At 37.1% G+C, this 27,388-nt stretch overlaps 1 protein-coding gene and 1 long non-coding RNA gene across 5 annotated transcripts in view; one reads left to right on the top strand and one right to left on the bottom strand.

Moving 5' to 3' along the window:
* Positions 1-1,178: 1,178 nt before the first annotated feature.
* LOC141375904 (uncharacterized) lies at positions 1,179-5,523 on the bottom strand. Of its 2 annotated transcripts, none has more exons than XR_015498339.1 (4): positions 5,446-5,523; positions 5,151-5,344; positions 3,524-3,582; positions 1,179-2,436 (listed from the first exon to the last, which is right to left on the bottom strand). It is a non-coding gene; the product is annotated as an uncharacterized LOC141375904 (long non-coding RNA). The 2 variants fall into 2 exon arrangements; XR_015498340.1 differs by having other exon boundaries at positions 5,227-5,344.
* A 456-nt stretch (positions 5,524-5,979) lies between these two features.
* ccdc92 (coiled-coil domain containing 92) overlaps positions 5,980-27,388 on the top strand; it is a 57,114-nt gene continuing 35,705 nt past the window's right edge. Inside the window, exons 1-2 of one of the 3 annotated variants that reach the window (XM_087263794.1) lie at positions 5,980-6,006; positions 6,114-6,209. The gene's annotated coding sequence lies outside the window, so the exon portion shown is untranslated. 3 annotated transcript variants of the gene reach the window in all.

Below are 27,388 nucleotides of genomic sequence, written 5' to 3'. Positions count from 1 at the left end.
AATAAATTGGTTTTGTTGAGGAATGTTCCTCTTGGTGGAGTTCCAGTCGAGTCTGGTCTTGAAGGCTGTTATAATTTGCTAATCCAGGAGATTATATCTTGGCAAGCAGATGCTCCTCATGTTATCATAATCAGTCACTAACCAAAACAAGATTCATACTGGTAAAATTGAAATTAGCCCACATTGACTTGGCATGCTAAATATTTATGAATAGTTGTCAAGGTGTCGATGAATACAACTCTTTTAAAGAATACTGTATGTGCAGATTATTAAACTGTCTAATTATCAAGTATGTACTGATTAGCCTATTAAATTGTCTAAATGATTATTGCTAAGAAAAGAAAAGGGTTATTTTACTTCATGATGAATTAGTGGGTAATTCGTACACTGTCAAAAGTAATAAGTTGTTTACTTATAAAATACATGCAAAATGAATGCCTTTTTCAGGTAAGTTGAGTTGAAAAAGTTTAACCCTTGTGTCAAAAAAGTTCCTTTTATAGGCTAAAAGTGGACAAAAATGTATATCCAAAAACATCATAAATATGTCATGTATTATATATTTTTAATATATAATGATGATATTATTGATGTTTTTTTCAACAGAATCAGTTCTAATCATAATTACAAACATTTTTTTAGGATTTTAACCCTTTGTTTACCCTTTGTTTACAAAATAATAGATATTTTTATAAAAAAAAGGTAAAAAAAATATTAGGTATTTTCCATACACAACATGTAACTACAGTTTTGTCAATGGTGAACAACGTTCATTTTAAGACATTTATATTTTCACACAATGTTAGAAAAAAAATACCACTTGAGTCGATAAGGGTCAAAAATGTCCATGTTCAAAAATGGTCACAAAATATCATATATTAATATTTTTTGCATTAACACTGTAAAAAAATGTAATTTTACAATTTATTTTCGGCAGCTGGGGTGCCGAAAAAACAAAAAAACGTAAAATAACGGCCGTTATATGACAGAAATTTACTGTAAAATAAATTTTAATTTCAATTTCCGGTAAATTTTTGTAATTCAACCTGTTATTTTGCGGTAAATTTATGTAATTTAACAGCCGTTATTTTAGGGGTTTTTTTTTTCGGCTCGCCAGCAGTTTTTACAGTGTGACATAATTTTTTCACCAGCATTAGTTCTAATCATCACTCAAAAATTCATTTAATTGCCGGAATTTTAATCATTTAAATGCTGATTTGTTTGCAAAATTACACAGGTTATATGTACATACTGTATGAACCTAGGATCCAGGAGGAACAATGGGGTTTTCATCCAGGCCGTGGTACACTGGACCAGCTCTAAACTCACAACGGGGCTCGAGGGTTCATGGGAGTATGTCCAACCAGTCCACGTGTGTTTTGTTGACTTGAAGAAAGCATTAAACCGTGTCCCTCGTGGCATTCTGTGGAGGGTGCTCTGGACGTATGGGGTCAGAGGCGCTCTATTAAGGGCCGTCTCGTCTTTGTATGAACAAAGTAGTTTGGGTTGCATTGCCAGCAATAAGTCAGACTTGTTTCCAATGCATGTTTTACTCGGCAGGGCTGCCCTTTATCACCAATTCTGTTCATAATTTATATCGACAAGAATTTCAAAGCGCAGCCGTGAGCTGAAGAGGGGTCCAATCTGGGGAATACAGGATTTCATCTCTGTTATTCGCAGATGATGTTATTCTGATGGCTTCATCAAACGTGGACTGTCAGCATACACTGGGGCGGTTTGCTGCCCTTTGTGATGCGGCTGGGATGAGAATCAGCACCTCCAAGTCTGAGGCCCTGGTGCTCCACCGGAAAAAAAGTGGTTTGCCATCTCCAGGTCGGAGGAAAGTCCTTACCCCAGGTGGAGGAGTTTAAGCATCTTGTGGTTTTGTTTAAGAGTGAGGGAAGCATGGAACGTGACATAGACAGGCAGATCGTAGTCAATGTAAAGCAGTCAATGTACCGGTCTGTTGTGGTAAAGACGGAGCTGAGCCGAAAGGCAAAGCTCTGGATTTACTGGTCAAGCTACGTTTCTACTCTCACCTATGGTCATGAGCTTTGGGTCACGACCAAAAGGACAAGATCTCGGATACAAGCAGCCGAAATGAGTTTCCTTCGAAGGGTGGCAGGGTGCACCCTTATAGATGGGGTGAGGAGCTCTGTCACCTGGGAGAATCTCGGAGTAGAGCTGCTACTCCTCCACATCAAGAGAAGTCAAAGTGGCTCGGGCATCTGTTTTGAATTCCTCCTGGTCATCTACCTAGGGTGATGTTTTAGGCAAGACCCACCAGGAGGAGTCCTCAGGGAAAACCCAGGACACGCTGGAGGGACTATTTCTCTCGGCTGGCCTGGGATTGCCTCAGGATCCCACTGGAGGAGCTGGAGGAAGTAACTGGGGAGAGGAAAGTCTGGGGTTCTCTACTAAGACTGCTGCCCCCACGATCTGGCCCCGGAAAAGCAGATGAAATGAATGAATGGACATATATGATATAAAAAAAAAAATTGTAAAAAATTATTTTCCATATACTACATGTATTTTTTTAGGTCAATCACAGTTTTGAATGTATCAATATTAAACAACACTGTTCATTTTGAGGCATTCATAATTTTATGCAGTGTTAGATAAAAAAAATATATATATCATTCTGGTCCATAGTGGACAAAAATGTCCATGTCCAAAAACATAACATATTTTATACATTTTCAGTAATTTAACTGACATTAATGTTTTCCACCAGAATCAGTTCTAATCATAATTGCCAAAAATGTATATTTTTTCTGGTTTTTAACCCTTTAAAAGCTGGTTTGATTACAAAATCCCATTTTGATAAACTGTGTAGCAGATTGCTCACTGTCAGTGAATGCAATAGATTTCTAGAGCACCCTCTGTTGTGAAATGTCTTTCAAGCTATGACATGACTTAAATTTCTCGAGGTGAAAACATAATCAAGCTTCTGTACTTAAGTAAATTTAAGCTGAATTAAAAAAAAAAGTGGCTATCAACCAATAAAATCTGAGAACGTGTTTGAAAGAAGCCTTCTTCATGGTTTTTACATGCCTGTATGACACTGCCAAGTGTGTGGCTCATTTGCATGGGGTAAGGATTTCTAGTACAATGTAATGTCTTTCTTTTAAACTATTTACACAAACATTATATTATGACATCCATGACAACACAATTACTCACTCATTTTCCTTCGGCTTATTCCCTGCTTACCACAGTGGCATGAAACAACAATTACTCTGGCAATTATTTTACACAAAAGTTGCGCTCCAGCCACAACCCAACCTAAGTTGCATTGTGTCTCTTCCATCTGTTTAGGTACAAATATTTGTTTAGGTCAAAACTAGCACAAAAAACACAGTATTTGACACCTACCTGTAAGTAATATTTAGAGGCAAAAAACAAAAACAAAAAAGTACCTATTAGAATACAGAGCTGTCATTAAAACAAAAATCAGTAAAAGATAGGAAAAAAGTTACATTTTAAAGGTTCAATCTATAGACACTTTAAGAAAGAATTGATTTACCTGTTAAGAGAGTGCTGGTACAGTCTGTGTGGTGGTTGAGCTCCAAAAGCAGTAATGAACTGCAGGTCATTAAAAAAATGTGGAAACAACAAAAACTCATCATAAAATGGTTCTTCAGGCTTACTACAGTTCTAAACAGAACTAAGAACCTTTAACTTGTTAGCCAGCACTCAATTTTGGGGATTTACACCTACCTAACTTTAAATAGTAAGCTACAAACACAAATGATGTATCATTGGAAAGAAGACACTTTGATCTTTACTGTAGTGAATGGGGAGGTTACATGTAAAAAAATATATAAAATGTAATAAATTATGAATTCATGAGAAAAAAAAGTATTGTGTTTAATATTTGTTTTTCCATATACAAACACAGGAAAACATTAATGTAATGTCCTAGAAAAATATGACTTGAAAGCCAAGTGTCTCATGAGTTTATATTTCAAATTTGATTAAAGTACCATCTTTTTTATTTAGGGTTTTTACATATCAATATATAAAAGTATAAATTATTATATAATTAGCAGACTACTTGCAATTCATGTTGGGAAAGCAAGAATATTTAGCATTAATTGCAATTACACCATACAGAATTAAATGATAATAAATACCCTTTATCAGTGATGTCCTAGGGCCAGAGGGCTGAGGTAGGCCCATAACCTTTGATTTGGCCCACCATCCCATCTGATAAGAAAGGAAGAAGCTAACTGAAAAAGCTAACTAAAATAAATGTTTCAATTAAATGGCGAAAATTAATCAGATTTTGTTTAAATGTATATACTGTCACCCGACAATGGATGACGAATGAGATTGATAAAGTATGATGTGGATGTTTCAATGTTTAGTGTATTTAGCATTGAACTTTACGGTGTCATAAATGTGATTATGTTTTTATTGCATTCATTTATAATTTTAAAAAGTAATACTGCATTAGTTAAAACGATTTAAAATAATGTTTTCTATTTATTTTGAAATGCCCGATCTCGTCTAATCTCGGAAGTAAAGCAGGGTTGGGCCTGGTTAGTACTTGGATTGGAGACTGCCTGGGAATATCGGGTGCTGTAAGCTTACTGAACTCTTTATAGGGCAATGCAGTGGCGCAGTAGGTAGTGCTGTTGCCTCACAGCAAGAAGGTTGCTTGTTCGAGCCTCAGCTGGGTCGATTGGTGTTTCTGTGTGGAGTTTGCATGTTCTCCCTGCATTCACGTGGGTTTCCTCCAGGTGCTCCGGTTTCCACCACTGTCCAAAGACATGCAGTACAGGTGAATTGGGTAAGGTAAAATGTCCGCAGTGTATGTGTGTGAATGAGCGTGTATGGATGTTTCCCAGAGATGGGTTGCGGCTGAAAGGGCATCCATTGCGTAAAACATGTGCTGGATAAGTTGGATTAATAAAGAGACCAAGCTGAAAGAAAATGAATTAATTTATTTTTAAATATTATTAAATAAATTAGGAAACTACCCATGGTACCCATTGGTATATTTACCTTTGGCCCACGGTTCTTAATGATATTTGGTTTTGGCCATTCATACAAAAAAGTTTGGGCACCCCTGCCCTATATGATACATAATGATAATGATACATACATGATATACATAATAATTAAATAAATTCAAATTACATTCTTACTTTCTTGTTTAAAAAAATGGCTAAAGTAAAATAAAGGACTGGCATGGTGGCTCAGTGGTTAGCACTATTGCCTCACAGCAACATGGTCATTGGTTCAAATCCTGGCTGGACCAGTTGGCATTTCTGTGTGGAGCTTGCATGTTCTCCTCGTGTTGGCGTGGGTTTCCTCCAGGAGCTCCAGCTTCCCCCAAAATCTAAAGACATGTGAAATAAGTGAATTGAATAAACTAAACTGGCCGTAGAGTATGAGAGTATGAGTGTGGCAAGGTAAGAGTGTATGGGTGTTTCCTAGTACTGGGTTGCAGCTGGAAGGGTATCCGCTGTGCAAAACATATGCTGAATAAGTTTGCGGTTCATTTCACTGAGTTGACACCTGATAAATAAGAATAAAGCCGAAAGAAAATGAATGAATGAATGAATGAATGAAAATAAATAATTAATAATTTGGGATTTTAATAAATAATTTTGTTTGATAAATAAATAAGGAATTAATAAAATAATAATAATAATAATAATAATAATAATAATAATAATAATAATAATAATAATAATGATAATAATAATAACATTACTATTAGTATTATTGTCTTGAACTCAACTGATCATATGCTAGGCTATACTTCTTATATTTTCATCTTGGTTTTAAAACATTTCAAATAGCGCTCAACGCACGTCATTATGTTTCTATGGTGATGACGCTTTGGGTCAAATAAATTTCGCTTGACACAATAAGCTCCCCATAAACTTTAACTTACCTTATCCCACTGTACATCACTGACAGCAAGACGACAAAAAGTGTACTAGTATCGTGTACGTGCGTTTCACCTGCGCCAGAGGCCCGCTGAAGTGCGCGCGCGTGTGTGTTTTCCTCAGTATCCCAGCATGCACCGCTTTATTTAGTGTTGTATCTCCGGGAGATGACAGACACAGCCCTCTCTCTCTCTCCTTCTCTCTCTGCCCCAGCGAGGAGACCAAAACCCCGCAGATCTCTCCTCTCAACAGCCCACAGACAGCAGAAGCGACCCCATCACCATTCAGTCGTTCCAGCGCGTCTTTCTGGTAGGTGTCGGCCGCGTCTTTGCGCCTTGCTCCGGTGTAATAATGCGGGCAGCTCGCATCTCTGCTGCACCTGCTCGCTCTCCAGCCTTTGACTGTTTTAAAGCTCACTGTTCTACATGATGTTTAAATGAATGTTGCCAGGTATATTTTGAGTGTAGAGTGTAAGAGCATATTAATCAGGTTGTGTGTGCGTCTGCTGCTTGTTGCGTATTTATTTTCGGACGGATGAGATCATTAATCGACCAGAATGAGTCGCTGCTGGCTGATTATTGTGACAGTAACTGGAGACGACGGTGTTATAAAGTGGCATATAGGTGTCATTGGACACTTATTAACAGGAACACGTTCTTGACTGCTTGTTTTGAATGTCAAGTGTGCATCATACGATATTTGGTATAATTCGCATTAATTCCATGCTGCGTGAATTATACTACTTAAACCATCATCAATTGGTACAGATTTTTAAAGTATATATTTTTGTATGCTTATTATTGATTGAAAGCCTTTGTTTGTAGCTTTACTTATTATCAGTATTGTTTTGGACACGTGCTGCTGTTTTTTTTTTCTGCAAAACTGCAACAGACGCCTTCTTCTGTTTTCATACCTGTTAAGTGCATTCTGATGTAATTGTTTTTATTTTAGGATGGTGGTTTATATGGGTGATTGCTGCGCTGTCCGCAATGCAGGTGCTGTTTATGATCCTGCTCATCCCTAGCCATTCTCACGTGCATGTGTTGATGTGCACTGGCCAATCAGATGCTGCCATGAAAGTCCCACATTTTGTCACTCATGAACAATTTTCGCCATTCTATGAGCAGCATATGCTTGGTGTTCTTTAATAAGTGGTTTGTCTAATAATAGAAACGTCTGATTATGAACTGTATGTCTGCTGCTGCTATTGTTGCAAATGTAATGTCATCATACTATGTTACATCATGCAGGAGTGTAGTGGGTGTGACCTCTTGGAAGCACTGGATGTTTGCGTGTGACTAGGATACAGCAGTGTTTTTAGAGTCTCTTCTATCTGCAGCTCATTGATAATTAATGGGGAGATGAGAGAGAATTTGGAGGGCTAGAAAAAGAGCTGCTTAAGGGACATTTCACCCCCCAAAATGCACATTTGTTGATATGTTAACTTTCAGATAGTTATAAGAAGGTCCATATGTAATCTGCACCACAGAAATCCACAGATTTTTACCACATCATTGAGTCTATTTGTATTCTTGTTTAAATGTGTGTAAATTTACCAGTGGCATAAAACACTAAACTCTGGCAATTGTTTTACACAATGGATGCCCTTCCAGCCACAACCAAACCAAAGTTTCAGTGTGTCCCTTTCATTTTTTTAGGTACAAACAATTGTTTACAATTGTTCAAAAAGGTCAAAATTACAAAGGTTAAAAAAAAAAAGGATTTGATAACAAAATTGTTTTTGCTTTTTTTTTTAAGTCGGGGGTATCATTTGTTTTTGTTTTTTTATGAATTTGCATGACTAAACCCAAGGAATATTTAGAGGCAAATAACTTCTGAACAGAGCTGTCACTAAAAAATAAAAAATAAATACAAAAATGCAGAAAAAGGGTAGGAAACATGTCACATTTTGAAAGTTAAAATGTATAGACATTTTAAGAAAGAATTAATTGACCTGTTGAGAGAATGACGGTACACTCAGCTCCAAAACCATTAATGAGCTGCAGTTGCATATTTGATAAAAAAAAAAAAAAAAATTAAATAAATAAATAAATTATTAAAAAAAAAAAAAAAATATATATATATATATATATATATATATATATATATATATATATATATATATATATATATATATATATATATTCAGTTTTTAAAATTAATCTTAGTAATATTGACTAATATGTATCATTTATTATTTTGGCTGATTTAAACAATTATAAATATCATAAAACAGAAACATTTTGATGTTCTGATAGCGATATGTAGAAGAATCCCTTCCTGCCCTCCATTTCATTTTCACACGTTGTTAATAACGTCGTGAAAACAATCTATTAAGGTTTAGTTACAATACTCCCAAAATCATTCCGCATAAATCTGCTGATTGTTTTTTACAAAATTCTATGCGGAAACAGCAAAAAATGGCCGCAGATTCTTTCTGGCCCTAGTTATAAGTAGGGCTGCACAATATATCATTTTAGCATTGATATTGCAATGTGATAGTCACGTTGTAGGTTTACACAATGTTGAGTCTGAATTACAATTTATAGTTTCTCAAGTGTTTTTAAGGCCTGTGACTGTGTAAGGGTTTTAAAAGCATTCAGGCATAAGAAATTGTACCTTTGAAAGTTTGAATAACTAATAACCATGTTTGGTCACAATTAACAATAAGGTTTTATTAATGCATTTACTAGCGTGAACTAAATATGAACATGAACAAATACTGTAAAAAAAATGCACTGTTCGTTGTTTATTCATGTTAGAAAATGCATTGAATAACATTAAGTAATGCAACCTTATTGTAAAGTGTTACCAATTCTTCATAAAATGAAGTCTATGCAGTATTATTTTATTTAATTATTTAATTACTGCATACCTGAATACATTTCGACTTCCTCTGAAAACAATAGGATGCTGTTTAATTTAATTTGTATCTTTTTCTTTATTGAATTTTTCTATGCTTATAGATTCTTTGTTATATCATGCACTCACCTACAGAATCACCCCAGTCAATCTAAATTCATAAATTATTTTTTAAACAGTTATTACACTCATCTTGTGAAATTGTATTCACAACGCAATATATATCACAGAATTAAAAATATCGCAATGTTAGATTTTTTTCAATATGGTACAGTCCTAGTTATATATGTTGTCAGGTCAGAGGTACAGGTATAAGCCACTTTGTTTTCCAGTAAAACATTACAGAAGATTTGTATTTGTAACTGTTTGGTTTCTTTAATGAAAGACACGCCACACTTTTAGAGTGAGAAAAAAAAACCCCAAAAAAACATACATGCTAAACAAATTTAACACGCGTGGCTCCTGATGGTTTTATTGATGTCCGAAGCAAAAATAATAGGTCTGTGCAAGGAGCTGAACATTGTTTACAACATTATTATAACCTAATTCACAGCTACTGTAACACCTCCTGAGTCTTTTCATAATGTATGGAGCACAAACTTTATAATGATGTAAATCAAAGTTGATAATTTGTCCATCCAAACATAATCTTACTATTATACAGCATATATGTTGCAGCATTCAGGATAGGCACTATAACATTTTGATTAGTTTGAAATCTGCTTTCTACAGTTGCATCTCAATAACTTAGAATGTCATGGAAAAGTTGATTTATTTCAGTGATTCAACTTAAATTGTGAAACTTGTGTTTTAAATACATTCAATGCACACAGACTTAGATAGTATTGGATTCTTTTAATTGTGATGATTTATGCTTACATTTAACAAAAGCCTTACTATCCTAACTTACTTTTAACCAGGTTACAGATTGTTATGGTAACATTAAAAAGAAAATACAGTTGAAATAACAGCCTTTTTTTACATTATAGGGTTAGGTGGCAGTATTTGTTGTACATTTCTCTAAATGTCTTGTGTTTTTGTATTTTCTTTTTAATATTTAGCTACATATATTTTAAACTTTTAATATATTGTTTATTGTAGTTTTTTCTGTGAAAAAGCTGTTCTTTAAAGAGCCCCTATTATGGGTTTTTGAAAATGACCTTCCATGCAGTGTTCCAACACAGCTGTAAGGGAAGCGAAATATCCAGCTAAGGAGTAAATTTGAAAGTGGACCGTGTTTAAAACTATTGATTCATCTATAAAAGAGTCGACTCAGAGTGGTTCAAATGAATTGTCGTTGTAACGAATCTTAAGCCATGTCAGTGTGACGTCGATACAGAACTCAAGCCCCGCCCATTTGTTGTGCAGACCAGTGAAAATTTAAACACCCACCCACAAACACTTAGTGTTTATTTAAGTTAGTGTTATTTTCCCTACCCAAAGATGAGGCTGTAAAGAGTGGTTGAAGTTTATTTTTGCTAAATACCTCAGCATTATAGCCCCAGCCTTGTGCTGTGATCCCGTCATTTGTCTGATGAGTGCTTCAGCAATCTACATGCTTACAATAGGGCATTCGTCGGCCGTTTGTTAGAGGAAGGATCAGAAAAGACTTGATGTATGGGACTTTGTCAGAGCTTGACAGGAACTTTGCTGTACACAGTTCATGGATCAGTTTCTTCCTCCATTTCACAAGTGTAAGTAACTTAAGTGCCATTAAAATGGCTGCCTCCTTGTTTTCTCTAGCTTGCAAATGATGTATCTAATTGTGTTTTGTTACTTGTAACCGCCTGTACTGTATCTGGTTAACTCTTTATATTCTCATATCACATCTAAAACCACCGTCAGCTTTTCCTACACACGTGTGGCCGTCAAGTTTCAAAATAGCTTTTGCCACTGCGTGGATTAACACTGAATGTGTGTCATGGTTAATAATAGAGCAATTTGCTGGTGTTAAACTGCATTCCTTTAATGCACTCCTGCTTTGGGCTCACACATACACTCTGACTACTTCAAAACTGTTGATAAGTCATGGTAGGCAAGGCAAGGCAAGGCAAGGCAAGGCAAGTTTATTTATATAGCACATTTCATACACAATGGCAATTCAAAGTGCTTTACATAAACAAGAATAAAAGAAACAAGTAAAATAAAAATAAAAACAATAATAAAAATGCATAAAAACAAAACATAAAAACAGGTAAAATGTGATATAAAAGAATGAAGAAGAAGAGAAAAACATAATAGTGCAATCTGTCGGACGCAGCACAGTGCTCATTCAGTAAAGGCACAGCTAAACAGATGTGTTTTCAGTCTTGATTTGAATGTGCCTAATGTTGGAGCACATCTGATCATTTCTGGAAGCTGATTCCAGCAGCGAGGGGCGTAGTGGCTAAAAGCCGATTCACCCTGCTTTGACTGAACTCTTGGAACTTCTAGTTTATATGATCCTAAAGATCTGAGTGATCTGTTAGGTTTGTATTGAGTGAGCATATCTGTGATGTATTTAGGTCCTAGGCCATTTAGTGATTTATAGACCAGTAGTAATACTTTAAAATCTATTCTGAATGTAACTGGCAGCCAGTGTAGAGACCTGAGGACAGGTGTGATGTGCTCTGATTTTCTGGTTCTGGTCAGAATTCTGGCTGCAGCGTTCTGGATGAGCTGCAACTGTCTGACTGTCTTTTTAGGAAGACCAGTGAGGAGTCCATTACAGTAATCCACCCTGCTGCTGATAAAAGCATGAACAAGTTTTTCTAAATCTTCACTAGAAACAAAGCATCTGATTCTTGCTATGTTTTTGAGATGATAGTATGCTGATTTACTGACTGCTTTGACATGACTGTTGAAACTCAGATCTGACTCCAGAGTCACACCAAGATTCTTGACCTTATTTTTTGTTGTTTGACCTTTAGTGCCAAGGTACGCATTTACCTTGAGAACCTCATCTTTGTTTCCAAACACAATCATCTCAGTTTTCTCTTTGTTTAACTGAAGAAAGTTTTGGCACATCCAATTGCTCATTTCATCAATGCATTGGCAGAGGGTGTCAATGGGGCTGTAGTCATTAGGCTGTAAGGCTAGGTAGATCTGAGTGTCATCAGCATAGCTGTGGTAGGAGATTTGGTTCTTTCTCATTATTTGGCTTAGAGGGAGCATGTAAAGGTTGAACAGCAGAGGTGCCAGAATCGAGCCTTGTGGGACTCCACATGTCATGGGTGTCCACCTCGACCTGTGGTCACCTATACTGACATGGTAACCTCTCCCTTCAAGGTAAGATCTAAACCATTTGAGGACTGTGCCAGACAGCCCAACCCAGTTTTCCAGCCTATCCAGAAGTATGCTGTGATCGACAGTGTCAAATGCAGCACTGAGATCCAACAATACCAGCACTGTTATTTTACCTGAATCTGTATTTAGGCGTATATCATTGATTATCTTTATAAGAGCGCTCTCTGTACTGTGATGTGCTCTGAAACCAGATTGAAAATTGTCTAAACACCCCCTGAAGTTTAAGAACTTGTTAACCTGGTTAAAAACAACTTTTTCAATGATTTTGCCAATGAAAGGGAGATTTGAGATTGGCCTGTAATTGCTCAATAGGGTGTTATCCAGGTTGCTCTTCTTCAAGAGGGGTTTAACAACTGCAGTTTTAAGTGAGGTTGGAAAAATCCCTGATAGAAGTGAAGCATTTACCACTTTTAGAAGATCCATGTCTAAACAGGTAAACACTGTTTTGAAGAATGATGTGGGGAGCGTGTCAAGACTGCAGGTTGATGTTTTCATAACTTGCACAATTTCTTCTAAGATTTTGCCGTTAATTGCCATGAAATCAGACATAATGTCTGACTTCTTAAGTTGTGGTTGAGCTTGTTTGATATCGACACAACTTGACTGATTGGATGAGCTGATTGCCTTTCTGATATTATTGATCTTATCAGTGAAGAAATGAGCAAACTCATTACATTTGCTTTCAGAGAGGAGCTCACTTGGAATCTGACTGGGGGGGTTTGTGAGTCTCTCTATCGTTGCAAAGAGTGTACGAGCATTATTTAAGTTGCTGTTTATAAGGCTTGAAAAGAAAGTCTGTCTAGCAGTGTTTAGTTCCATATTAAAGGCATGAAGACTGTCTTTATAGATATTATAATGGACTACTAGTTTCGTCTTTCTCCACATACGCTCAGCTTTTCTGCACTGTCTTTTCATCATTTGTACTCTCGGTGACCTTGTCCAAGATCCCTTTTGCCTGCCAGTCATCTTCTTGACTTTAACAGGAGCGATGTCATTTATGACATTCTCAATTTTAGAATTAAACAAATCAAGGAGAGCATCAACAGAATCTGCAGATATACTTGGTGCTAGCGATATGGCCTTCATAAACTGCTCACTGGTGTTCTCATTTATGCATCTCTTTCTGACAGAGACAGATCTGTCTTTAATAGCTGGAGTGATCAATATATCAAAAAAGATACAGAAATGATCAGATAGTGCCACATCCTTAACAACAGTCGATGAAATGTGTAAACCCTTAGTTATAAGTAGATCAAGGGTGTGTCCACGATTGTGTGTGGGTCCTTGAACATGCTGAGTCAGATCAAAAGTGTTAAAAACAGTCATCAGTTCTCTTACAGCATTGATTTCTGGATTATCAATGTGAATATTAAAATCCCCAGCAATACTAAAATAATCATATTCAGAGGTTACTATTGATAACAGCTCTGTAAAATCATCAATAAAAGCTGGAGAATATTTTGGAGGTCTGTAGATAATGATCAGTAAGATGCGTGGAGACCCTTTTAGTGCTATACTCAGATATTCAAAAGAAAAATAGTCACCAAATGACACTTGTTTACATTCATACACATCTTTAAACAGGGCAGCGATGCCTCCACCTCTCCTATTAGCTCTGCAAACACTCAAATAGTCAAAGTTTAAAGGAGCTGCTTCATTTAGAACTGCTGCGCTACAACTGTCATCTAGCCAAGTTTCATTTAAAAGCATAAAATCAAGGCTATTTGTGTTGATAAAATCATTGACTAAAAGAGACTTATTGTTGAGTGATCTGACGTTTAAAAGCGCTAACTTAACAGTTTTAGCTGATTTTTCTATAGTAGTCTCAGATCTACATTTAATAGACACCAGATTTGAATGATTTGCTAAACGGCCTGATGAAGTCTTTGGTTTTCTGTCACTTAACACAACACATATCTGCTTAGAGAAAGCTGCAGACACACTGGGTTCCTGCTTGTTCTGAAAACATTTGATAAAGACACTGTTATCTAAGCAGGCCCCCGACACACATCACAGAGAGCTCTTGTGTTCACCAGCTGAAGATGGGGCGTTGTTGTTTGGGCCCTGGCGGTGTGATCGGAGGGCTCTTCCAGGTGGGCTCTTAGGTGGTTGTGGAGCAGGCCGCTTTTTGGTTGGTAACTGGGGGCTTGCGGCAATGGAGTGTGAAAGTTTAGTTCCAGCATACACCAGTTCCTCCATCTTTTTTTGAAAAACCCAAGAGTGGTGAACATTGTGACAATGAGAACGTGTCCGGTGACAGAGGCTGTGCATCTGGAGATTCTGTCTGCAGAAATATGTTTTCCTGAGGATCATTTTTGAGTGACGAGACTTGATGCTGTTCTGATGCGTCACAGTCTGCCTGTGTTGAGCAGAGGGCAACAGATAGTGTCCCTATCAACATTGGGTGTTTTGGCTGTGTGGCATTATCACTGTCCTTGGGTGATTCGTCAGCCACAAGTCCACTCAGGAGCTGATTTGAAGTCCTGTGGTCATCTGGACATTTGCTAGGTGTGTGTGTACAATTCAGTTCAGTGGCACACACAGCTGATGGATGATTGAGGGAGAAAAAAAATATTGTCCTTTAGCACTTTTGCACCAAGTTTGTTTGGATGAAGGCCGTCTGATGTAAACAGCTGTCTTTGGTTCCAGAAGAGATTGAAGTTGTCGATGAAATTCAGTCCTTTCTTGTTACATGTTTTCTGTAGCCATACATTTAGACCAAGAAGCCGTGAAAACATATTTGTCCCTCTTGCAGGGAGTGGTCCACTTATGAACGCCTGAACCTTCAATCTTTCAGCTGTTTCCAAGAGCTCACAGAAATCTTTCTTGAGCAGTTCTGACTGTTCTTTCCGAATATCATTCTTCCCCACATGGATGATAATCCGTTTTGCCGTCTTGTGCTTTTTCAGAATTTCCTCAAGCTCTTTGTTTACATCAGAAACTGTTGCATGAGGAAAGCAGTATGTCATTGTAGATCTGCTCCTGAAATTCTTGATTATTGAATCTCCTACGACTAGTGTTCTTATCTCAGGTGCGATCGGAGCAGAATGCCGCTGTCTAGTCGGCCTTGAGCCTCTGTTCCATGCAGAATTAGTTGCTGAATCATGCGATCTCTGTCTGACTGCATTTGGGGATTCTTCACCCATATTACTCAAAACTTCATATCTGTTCTGAAGCTGTATTTGAGTCCGAGCTGTATTTGGGGTAGAAGACGCTAATGCGGCAGCGTATGATCTGACCCCTCGAGTACCCTTTGGTCTCGCACCTTGTTTATGCCAATGCTCATTTTCAACAGTTCTTTTCTGTTTTTCTGTGCTCAAAACAGTAGCAGGAACAGATTTATGGGACTCACCGGCTGTGTGCTGAGAGAATCCACAATGAAGCTGAAGTTCTGGTCGGATCGCAAGCAACTTCGTTTCAAGAACTGCAATCTTTTGTAGAAGTTTGTGGCAGTTTGTACAGCAGTGAGAATCTGAATTAATCCGATCCAGAGGCATTTTCACAGCCGTGTCTTCCCGTCTCCGGAATGTAAGCAGCTGATAGCTGGTAGCGGGAGGATTGTTTAGACGGTAATTCCTCTCTTGTTAGTAAAGCTATATTCCAGAAAGTTTGTAGAATCGATGCTGATCCTCAAGCTGTGTTGTTTGAGCACTGTGCTGATAGGCTCAAGTTAAAATTAGGGTATAAGATATAAAAGCAAGAGTGCGAAGAGCGGAGCAGTGGGCAAAGACGTCCGAACAGTAGCAAAGCAGGAAGCTTTTGTAGGCGATTCTTTCTGTCTCACGCTGAACGCAGTTGACCTATCACAATAGACTGGGTCATCAGATTAATCAGCGCAGATTAGCATCATGCTAAGAAGGGGTTTGGAAACAAATGAATAGCTGAATGAATCATATGGGAATCGTTGGGATAATTAGGTAAAAATAAATGCATATTATAAGATAATCAAAGTGTTTTTTGTCCTTGCATGAACATCAGACTTGTTGGAGACACTTTTTTATAGTATTGGTTTAGGCACTGTTTAGTCACCAGTGCTATTTTAAGAGAAAACTGAAACTGGTATCATAAAAAAGTACCATGAACGTGCTTGTGACCTTTTCTGATGCTGTAAATTAAAGATGTTGTAAAAGCTGCTCATTTTCTTGTACGGACAGAGCATTTTGCTTCATAACTCCTCGATTTATCATTAGAAGCCCCAGGTATTAATTTTCTTTCACCTGTACCCATTAATTATGTTGTAGCAGTCATTGGCTTGCATTTTATAAATCACCAACGACCACGGTTTCAGCTAAAAATCATCTTTAAAGTCTGTGTTAAATATATATATTTTTTTGCTAGTGCACATTGTTATTCTTTAGATGAGCAATTAATCCATGCAATTTAATCCACTGAAAAAAATGTTGTTTTGGTTATCAGTGGCTGTCATTCTCTGTTATTGTCAGTTTGACGGCTTCAGCCACAATATTCTTAACCACGCCCCTCTTACGATTAGTTTGCTACAAGGGAATGGTGCACAAAAAGAAAGCCCCGTCCCCTGCTCAGTATTCTATTTCACTTGCAAATACATCAACTTAAATAAAAGTCTCAGCAACTTCCAGTTAGCACTTTCTTTATTGTTCTTGTGTTAACTAATTTTTTAGCATTCAGTTTGAATAAACAACCTCAAGGGCCCTATCATACACCCGGCGCAGTGTGGTGCAAGGCGCGGCGCAATAGTCTTTTGGTAGTTTCAGCTAGGCGCAAGAGTTGTGAGACTATAATTGTTTTTTTTCTCAAAACACACCTATAACTCATTAAGAAAATATACTCAACCCTTTTAGACCATGCGCCATGGCACAAAGCAGGTTTTCCCGTCCTTAAATTAGCAAAAACGCGTTCTGACACGCTCTGAAAGCGTTTGCACCCTGCGTTTTGCGCTCTGCGCATGGACCGTCAAAATAGAGCCCCAAATTTTCATTTTTGGGTGAACTGTTCCTTTAAGAAAGAGAGTGGGAGACTGTGGAGAAAAAGAACAACAGAGTCAAGTACTAATGTCAGGGGGGATTCTTTTGTCTCATGTGGAGTGGGGCGGGGGAGGCCTCGCCCTCTGACTGTAGGGACCAACATCAGTCGGATCAGAGCAAATGTTAGCAGGCATCAGCACTCTAAAATGTCTACCAGTCCATAAATGGCTCCTAAAGGAGGGGTGAGGGAGTGAGTCCTCACATATGCCGTGGAATATCACTTGTGAAGGATGGTCAGTGCTTCCAGCGGCCTGGGATTTAACGGTTAGTTTACGGTAAGCAGATGGATATGGGATACAGATGGTGATGGGGCACACTCTGTTTCTGATGCTTGCTTGATGCCTTATCAGTTTGGGAGTGAATGTGTTATGATCTGAATATTACTATTAGGGTTGTCTTTTTGAAATATTGTGGGAATTTATGGACTTGGCAGTGTGTGGTAAATGGCTAATATGATGCCTGTTGTGTTAAGGACTTAACTTATGCATTTATGCATTTAATTCAGTACAGTTTCAAGCAAAAATGCACATTAGTGCATACAAAACACTGTGTTTCTTAAAAAAATAAATATATATATATATATATATTTATATATATGTATGTATATATGTATGTGTATATATATATACACACACATACATACATACATACATACATATATATATATATATATATATATATATATATACAGGCTTGAAGGTCAGATTATTAATAATACAGATGTTATTATGACATAGAAACACTTTTTTTTTTTTTTTTGCAAGAATTTTAAATTAAGTTTACATTTCACAATTTGAGCTTTGATACCCAGAACTGAAAGATAAACTTCAGTTTTTTGGTAGTCATAATATTGTGATGAAAACTCAGAATTGTTTAAAAAAGTTTAAAATTGAGAATTTAAACCTCACAGTTAAAAATCTTTTCAGACATTTTTTTTTCTAAACTGAGATTTAAAGGTTTTTTTTTTTTTTTTTTTTTTGCAGTAAGTAATAATAATAATTTTGTATTTTTGTGATGGAAACAAGCTTTGGCAGTTTATTCCGCCTGAGCGACCCCAGATTAATAAAGGGACTAAGCCAAAAGGTAAATAAATAAAAGAAACAAGTTTTACTGTAAGTTAAAAGTAAGGTTTATGTTATTTAGTATATACTTTGACATAATTTCTAATAATAATTAATGGATTACAAATATAGATTTATTATATTATAAACTATAATTCTGTAATTTTATTGATTTTGAAGCCTTTAACCCTGGCAGTAAGCAGAATGTTTTAAAAAATTAATAATAATAAAAAAGTATTTATTGTTGAAAAAGTCAACTGATGAAAGTGATCATGTGTTGCAGACCATCAGATGTTCTTGCTTGCATTGAAGATCAGGATTGTCATTGGACCATCTTAAATTAGGGCTGCACGATATTGGCAAAATCTAACTTTGCTCATTACAAAATAATCTGCTCAATATAGGTATCATCCTAGTTTGAATTGGCCTTAATGGGGTAGTTCACACCTTTATTTTTTAATCTGCTGCTAATTTACTCACCCTCAAGCCACCTGTAGCGTAGAAAGATTTTTTTTAGCTGGTCCTTGGTGACTCATACAGTACTGTTGGCCTACACTAGACAACAGTTACCACTCCTTTCTTTTGTTCTTTTGCCAGTCAAAATATCCATAATAATATTAATATTGAATAATAAAAATATTATAAACAAAAAAACCTTCAATCTTCAGCCTTAAGACAATAGGAAAACCAGATTTTCTTTTTTTCTACATTAGCATTGCACACGTTTCTAGCTTAATCTCAAAACACTTAAAAAAAACTAAACACAGTTTAACACAGAAACCCCACTGCCTAAGGAAGAATGCAAAGGTTTCTCAACAGCATCAGCTACATGCAAGGTATGCATTATGAGGGTAAGCCGATTACATGACACTGAAGTATACAGTAATTCAAGCTTCAACCTGAAGTTCAATTTATACTTCAGCATCCAGTGACTTTTGTTTTCCATGGTGCATTCACTGCATGTAACTGATAACTATGTGAGCATTTTAAGTTTTGCAAACCAGAGCACCCGGAGAAAACGTAAACGCAGGGAGAACATGCAAAGAAACACACAGAAACTTTAACTGAGCCGAGGATCGAACCAGTGACCTTCTTGCTGTGAGACGACAGCACTACCTACTGCGCCACTGCAACTGTTACACATGTTCTTAAACATCACTGATTTGCTATTGTGTTCACGTGCTCAACAGATATGACTGTCATGCTTTCTGCTACATTCATTCTTTTATATTGGAGCGCCACACCAAAATTCATCCACGGCTACATTAAAGCTTCTCATTCAAAACATTTTATTTTTTTAATAGTGGGTAATTATCACACCAAAACGTATTAATGGGTAATTGAATCATAACAGTGCGAACTTTTCTGTAACCCTAGTAGTGCTGTGCGTCATTTGTTTAACCCTTTAAGGCTACGTGCTGACTGACTGACCGACTGGCTGACATTTACGTGATGTGTTAGGCCAGCAAACACATTCATAAACATTCCTAGCAAATCTAATAAATGTTGGAGACATCCTCATTACATAAATGCACTAAATCGCACTCAGCACCGTTTGTTTGAGAGCGCACAAGAAGATCTGCACGCTCTTTAAGTGGCTTATATTTGAGGGGGCGTGCAAGAAGTTTTGTGCACGAGCAGAAGAAATCGGCACGGAAGCAGAGATTCACATGTTCGTACATGTAGGTTATTACATAAATGCGATCTCGAATTCTAACACTGCGCACACGATATTTGTCATTGAAATAACACCACAGGTATTTGGTAGATCTGTGTAAAAAAATGGTTCTGCCGCCACAGCTAGAAAAAATCCTAGAGGAAACATTCGTCGTGAAGGTCATCAGTTCACCGAACTCACCACAGTTTACTGTGTGTAACCACAAATACAGGGACACTGGAGCGGATTGCTTGTTTGTCAGCTTATAGACAAACCAGCTGATCGACGTGACTTTGAAACACTTCAGTGTAACTGTATCTGTGTTTACACTCAGTAAACAGCAGTGAGTTTGGTAACCTGATGACCTTCACGGCCAATCACAGTCATTTCAGTTGAGCATGTGAAAACGATGGCAGATCTCCGCTGTTTAAGAACGCACTCAACAGGGCTCAATTGTTGTGGACGGTTTTATAAATTTAGTATCGATTATTGATGAATAAAAGGAGTTCAAACTCACACTCATTTAAGGAAGAACATTCAACAGATTCAATCGTAGAATACACCTAAAACAAGTGTCCCTCTGGAGATCCTCCACGGGACACTTGACTTGCACTCTGTCGACAGGCCTCGTTCCCACAGCTCTCATCTCCATACATAGTCATCACAGATATACCAAGCCAATCAAAGATCTTTGTGTTGTCATTACGTGTAGTAAATTTTTTTAAAAGGTGCACGTTAGAGTACGGTGAAGGTTATGCATCGGTCTAAAGCAGGGATGCTCAACCCTGTTCTTGAAGATCTACTTTCCTGCAGAGTTTAGCTGCAACCTTGATCAAACACACTTGTCTTTAATTACCAAGTGCTCCTTCAGATTCTACTTAGTTGGTTTACTTGTGTTTGATTGGGGTTGGAGCTGAACACTGTAGTAAGCTAGATCTCCAGGAACAGGGTTGAGCATATCTGGTCTAAAAGCTACACTGGACCTACCACAAGCACGCAATGCAGAAGTATAAATTTCTCGCGTATACCAATCATTTAGTTTCAAGGGCCATTTCATTGCTTGAGCTAAACTTGAGCTAAGCTAGAACTTCTACTCAAGAAAACGTCTCCTACATCTTTAATGGCTGGTGTATACGTTAACTTAAAATGTCCATTTTTGCATGAACTATACCTTTAAAACCTTATTGTATGATTCAGTTCTGATGTCATGCTGAGTGCTGAGAAGGGCTCCTCTTATTTCAGAAAGTGCTCACGTGGTTTATTGTTGATGACATCATCACAGTTGTATACTTTAATACTGGTATTGCTCATAATAGTCATACAAACTCCTTCATTTGCTTCACTTTCCCATATTCATAAATTATTCATAGTATTACCTTCTGTACTCAGCCTCGTAATCTCTCTCTTTTTCTCTCTGTCTTGAGTAATGGAGGTCATCTGTCAACGTCCTTTGTTATATAGCTGCCGTCTTGTACACTTTTTTAATCTTTTTAAGCACAGCAGGTTTGACCTTGGCAAAGTCACTCTCGCTGTGTGTAACGTCTGTGTGTGTTGTGCTGGGAGAGAGAGATCAGATGTTCTATTAATGACACCCAGCTGATGTTTTAAGTGGATTGTGTAGGTGTCCACCTACTACTGTATGACATGGAAAACATAGTTCTTCATCAGATTGTTCATATGAGACGTGTTTTACTGTCTGTTTGTGTTAGGCAAACATATGAATGAGTATCAGATTTAGCTTTGTTTTAAACATAGTAAGCAGGATCCAAAATTGTAATTTGTATTCAAGAGGAGGGAAATGGTTGTCAGTTTAAGTTGGATGTCACAATTCAACTCATTTTGAATTGATTCAACTAATGATTCAATTATTCATTATTGTTGTAATTAATATACTGTAAGACCCCAACAGACAATTTTTCTCAAATGAAATGAGTGTTGCTAACTCAAAATTTGCTGAAAGGTAATTCTACTTATTTGAAAAGAGTTCTGAACTCAGTGTTGAAGGTAATGATTTAATTAAATACCTCATTACTTCAACTTAAATGGAGTAAGTTCACAGTACTCATATAGATTACTTACTTTAAATGGTTTGTAGCAATAAGTTATTTTTTTTTAGGTTAACGGTGAACGTGTTTACTAAAGGTGAATTAATGAAAACAAATAAGAGTCACATATGTATTTCCACCTATTTCAGGTACATGTGAGTACATAAAAATACCCTATTTTGTGCATAAAATATGGAAGATTACTAGCTTTTGAATCACATTGAAAAATAATTAATCTAAAAATCTTTTTATTTCTTCTTTGTTTGTGCAGCCATATTGAACAAAGTATTGGTGTGGTACAGTCAGTGTGAATTTCATAAAATGTGAAATTTAAATAAAAGCACCCATTTTTTACCAACACGTTAACATACTGGTGGCAAATGGTGGAATTTTATAAACATTAAATGATTGTAATAATCAATGTTTGAGTTTGTGAGACAATTTATTTATATAGCTTGAAAAATAAGTATTGAACTTGTGACCATTTTTCTCAGAAAACATATTTCTTAAGTTGTCGTTGACTTCCGTGAATGTTGGTAAGAACCAAAGGTATCCATATATGCAAAGAAAACAAATCTAATTAGTTTACAAATGAAGTTATGTGTAAAAAAAAATATAATGACATGGAAAAAGCATTGATCACATGAACAAAGGGAGGTGTAGAAAGGCAGTGAAAGCCCAGACGGCAGCTGAAATCTCTCAGTAGTTATTCAGCAACCCTCTGCTCTTCGTCATTGTAGATTAATATCAACTGTTTCAGTCCAACATCTACTTTATCAGGATGATGAAGATGTATACAGGGTGAACATTTCAGCAAGACAATGATCCAAGACACAGCCATGGAAACTTTCAGATGCTTTCAGAGAAAGAAAATCAAGCTGCAGAATTCCAATCACCTGACTTGAATCCAATAAATAATACAAAATAAACATCAGATTTGATAGACGAGATATAGAACTATCAAGATTTTTACCCTCTTTTGAAGTTTATGAAAAAATCTCTGTTGAATAAAATCACACCTGAGCAATGCATGACTTTATTCTCCATACACAATACATTCTCCAAGTATCAAATACATTTCAGAAGTTTAGTACTTTCTCCTTGTGCCATTCCACTGTTATTTAATGCAAATATTTCAGATTTTTTTTATTTTTTATTTTTATGTTTGAATTGTTTGGGTTTTTACCAAAATCTGGTTCAATTCCATGTCAACAGCTCCTTTAGAAATATTTTTACCAGGAAAAACATGACGTGTTGAATACTTATTGTCCCTGCTGTAAGTGCACAGCAAGATTGCATTAAATGATCAAAACTGAAAGTAGACATTTATGTAATTACAAAAGATTTCTGTACTTTTGACCTTAATTTTGAAATTCAACAAAGATTCTAACACATATAATAATAAAGTGAAAAATAGAAACACATGAAGCTGCCCTGTTTTAACATTGATATAATGAACAATGTTTCTTTAGCACCAAATCAGCATATTGGATCAATTTCTGAAGTTCTGAAATAGGAATGATAAAGAAAATGTAAAAAATGCACTTTTAAAAAAAATACTGTAATAACATTTTAATATATTTCTAAAATCATGTTCTGACATCAGACATTGTAATATATGATTTACTAAATTTAATATATTAGCTTTTGCTTCATACCACAGTGGAATACCACTAGTACACATAAACTCGCCACTGCGGAATGAACCGGCAACTTTTACAGCCTGTGTTTCACGCAGAGGATGTCCTTTCAGCTGCAACTCAATACTGGGAAACACCCATGCACTCTCACATTAACACACATAGACTATGGCCAATTTAGCTTGTTCAATTCACCTATACCGCATGTTGTTTAAACCGTTGAGGAAACCGGAGCACCCGGAGGAAACTCCACACAGAAATGTCAACTGGCCCAGCCAGGACTTGAACCAGTGACCTTCTTGCTGTGGGGCAACAGTGCTAACCACTGAGCCACTGTGCCACCCAGCTTACTTTCTTATGAAATAATTATTTTCTATGCAATGGACAGATATTATGAGAAATGTCTAAAAGCATCTTTACAGAAATGTCTAAAATAATCTTTACATGTAGCATAGACGGCACAGAAACCAAACCTGAAGCAAACTGTTTAATGGGGCATAGCATCTTTACACTGAATTCCGCAGACTGGCTTTAGGGCTGCCCAGAGGCGTCGTCAGCAATTGCCAGCAATTAACAACATTCAGACTGTTGTATTGCAATGACTGTTCATCAGCACTAAACACTTGAAGACTTAATAGGTGATTTATTTTAAACATTAACATTTCACATGCTAATCTGGACCATGTATTTTACTATTTTTAGTTCTTTTCTTCGTTAGCTCTGTACATCAAGGTTTCATTTCTTAAAGGGCACCTATTTACCCTTTTTTCAAGATTTAAAGGGTACCTATTGTGAAAAATCTACTTTTAAAGCTGTTTGGACATACATGTGTGTAAGTATAGTGTATATACTGTCATATTGGGGTGATATAAACACACCCAGTCCCTTTTTTTTTTCAAATTAACAACATAAAAACGGTGGACCAATTGGAGCGATTTTCAGACTGACTGCAACCTTACGTAGGAGTGCGGTCCTTCCGCCCACCAATATTGATTGACAGCTGCGCGCATTAACATGTCACCGTAGTAATGCAAAAAATCATATCGACAAGACAGGATGAGCGCAAAGCAACCGGGAATAAAAGGTCTGTTTAGTTTGCTAGGATCATCAATCATCATCAGACGTGATCAAAAGTGAGTTTTAACATGTTTTAAAATGTGTGCACGTGTGTAATGAAGTACAGGCATTCACTTCAGATTCACTTCATCAGCACAGCCGCGTGTCTCTCTCACTGTCTGTGTGTGTGTGTGTGTGTGTGTGTGTGTGTGTGTGTCTGCGCTGTGTGTGTGTGTCTGCGCGTCTACGCTATGTATGTGTGTGTGTGTGTGTGTCTGCGCTACGTGTCTTTTCTATGTGTGTGTGTGTGTGTGTGTGTGTGTCTGCTTGTCTACGCTATGTATGTATGTGTGTGTCTGCGCTACGTGTCTGTGCTATGTGTGTTTGTGTGTGTCTGCGTGTCTGCACTACGTGTCTGTGCTATGTGTGTGTATTTGCGTGTCTGCGCTGTGTGTGCGTGAACTCATTTTTGCAACTCCACAAAAAATGCATCTAATACTGATTGGTAAAGTTCTTACTGTAGTATTTCTCACAAAAGTTACGTGAGATCTGCTTCTTGAGGCAGCCGATGGCGGCGATTAAGGCATGTTGCTGACAGGCACGTGGGAACGGTGGGCGGGGATGACTAGCCTTAAAGGCTCAGTGCAAAAAAACAGCAACAACCTTTTCCCAGCTTTAATAGAGACACTTCAAACAGCTATAATAAATACTCTGATGAGTGTTTTGAGCTGAAACTTTACAGACACATTCTTATAATAAATATGAAAAACAGGGTAATCTATGTGCCCTTGAAAACAAGTCTTTTGTGTCTCCAGAATGTTTCTGTGAAGTTTCAACTCAAAATACCCATCAGATTGTTTATTATACCTTTTTAAATTTGGGAAATGTGATGTGTGCACATTGTAGCTGTTTTTGTTGCCTGTGCTTTAATGCAAATAAGCTAGTTCTCCCCGCCCATTGTTCCCATGTGTGTGTCAGAGACATGTTTGTATTGACCTGATGCGTGTAGCCTTCACATAGATAAACGGCACAGTGACAGACAAGAATGAAGCAGATCTCCCTTACTACAGTAATAACTTTCCCAACTGTTATTTGATATATTTTATTGTGGAGTTAATTCAAGCCTTTCTGCAATGATGAATCACACACAATGTCATTATAAAGTTTGCGCGTGTGCACGTGAGCAAGGAGACATAATACGCGATTGTCAATAAATTTGGTGGGCTGGGAAAATGTATTGGTACGTCACGCCATAAATAGGAGAGTGTCTATCACTCCAATATGACTGTGGACCCACTATACACACAGTTCTGTCCAAACAACTTCCAAAAGTTGATTTTTCATCATAGGTGCCCTTTAAAATCAGTCAATGACAACTATAAAAGCATTTATTTATCTTGAATGATTTCTTCGTTCATTTTCTTTTCGCTTAGTTCCTTATTTATCAGGGGTCACCACAGTAGAATCAACCGCCAACTATTCCATCTTAGCACCTTATTTATCAGGGGTTACCACAGAAGAATGAAGCGCCAACTATTCCATCTTAGTCCCTTATTTATCAGGGGTCACCTCAGTGAAATGAAGCGCAAACTATTCCATCTTAGTCACTTATTTATTAGGGGTCACCACAGTGAAATGAAGCGCAAACTATTCCATCTTAGTCACTTATTTATCAGGGGTCAACACAGTGGAATGAACTGCCAACTATTTCATCTTAGCCCCTTATTTATCAGGGGTCACCACAGTGGAATGAACCGCCAACTATTCCATCTTAACTCCTCATTTATCAGTGGTCACCACAATGTTTTATGGAGTGGATGCCCTTACAGCTGTAACCCACAACTGGGAAACACCTATACACACTCATTCACACACGCACTCATACAATTTGGCCAATTTAGTTTATTCCAATTCACTTATGGCGCATGTCTTGGGGTTGTGAGAAAACCCATGCAAACACAGGGAGAACATGCAAAGTCCACAGAAATGCCAACTGGTCTAGCTGTGACTTGAGCTTTCGACCTTCTTGCCTTCCTGCTCCACACTCAACAAACTGAAAGCTTCGTTGTTTGTGCATACAAATGATTAGTAAATCATCCTCATGATGTGATATATGAATGAGTAGAAATGGAGATGGTGAGAGAAAGAGAGAGGACACATGAGGAGGGAAGACAGCAAGTGAATTAGTAAAAGAGCATGGCAGAGTCTTCTGTGCCGCACCCACACAGCATAACATTACTCATTCATGCTCATAGGCTTTTCATGAGTTCCACTAGCAACCTAACATGATTGTACCTTCTTTGTACTCCTATACCATCTTTAAATATATGTACATTCTATCCCAAAACCCATAGTGTTTTGTTTTCTCTTTCTGTCTTGTGCATGAATTTAGACCTGCTCTTTTTCCTTGTGTTTGTTGTGTCTGTCTTGTGGAGGCTTGTGGTTAGCCTGTCAGAGTGAGCATGTGTTTAAGGCATCTACTCTTGTCTTCTGAGGCACGTTACCATTTTTGGCTGCTCTTTTTTTTTTGCGTTTTCATCTTGATCTTGTGAGAAAACCGTAACCGTGTATAAACCAGAAATAAGCTGCAGTATAGACTGTTGTAGTGTCCAGATAAACCGCCCACTGAGGGACGCTGGAAGTGGTTTAGATTTTCTCCTATAAAGTCTAATGAGCAGATTTATTAAACAAAGCAAATTAGCATGAGACTGCAGACCTATAAAAGCAAGTGGAAAGTTCTGCAGTTGATCTACTGAGATTGCACCCATTAAAAACAAACAAAATAACACACACAGCACAAAGGAGCGTCTTCTGATTACCGATATTAACTTTCCTAATATGGGGTCATATTGCCTCCTGATTTTACGAGAGATAAAATA

Source organism: Danio rerio, chromosome 8 (genome assembly GCF_052040795.2).
Source record: "Danio rerio strain M-AB ecotype USA chromosome 8, GRCz13ab, whole genome shotgun sequence".
NCBI classification, from domain to species: domain Eukaryota; kingdom Metazoa; phylum Chordata; class Actinopteri; order Cypriniformes; family Danionidae; genus Danio; species Danio rerio.
This window is presented reverse-complemented; position numbering and strand designations above follow the sequence as displayed.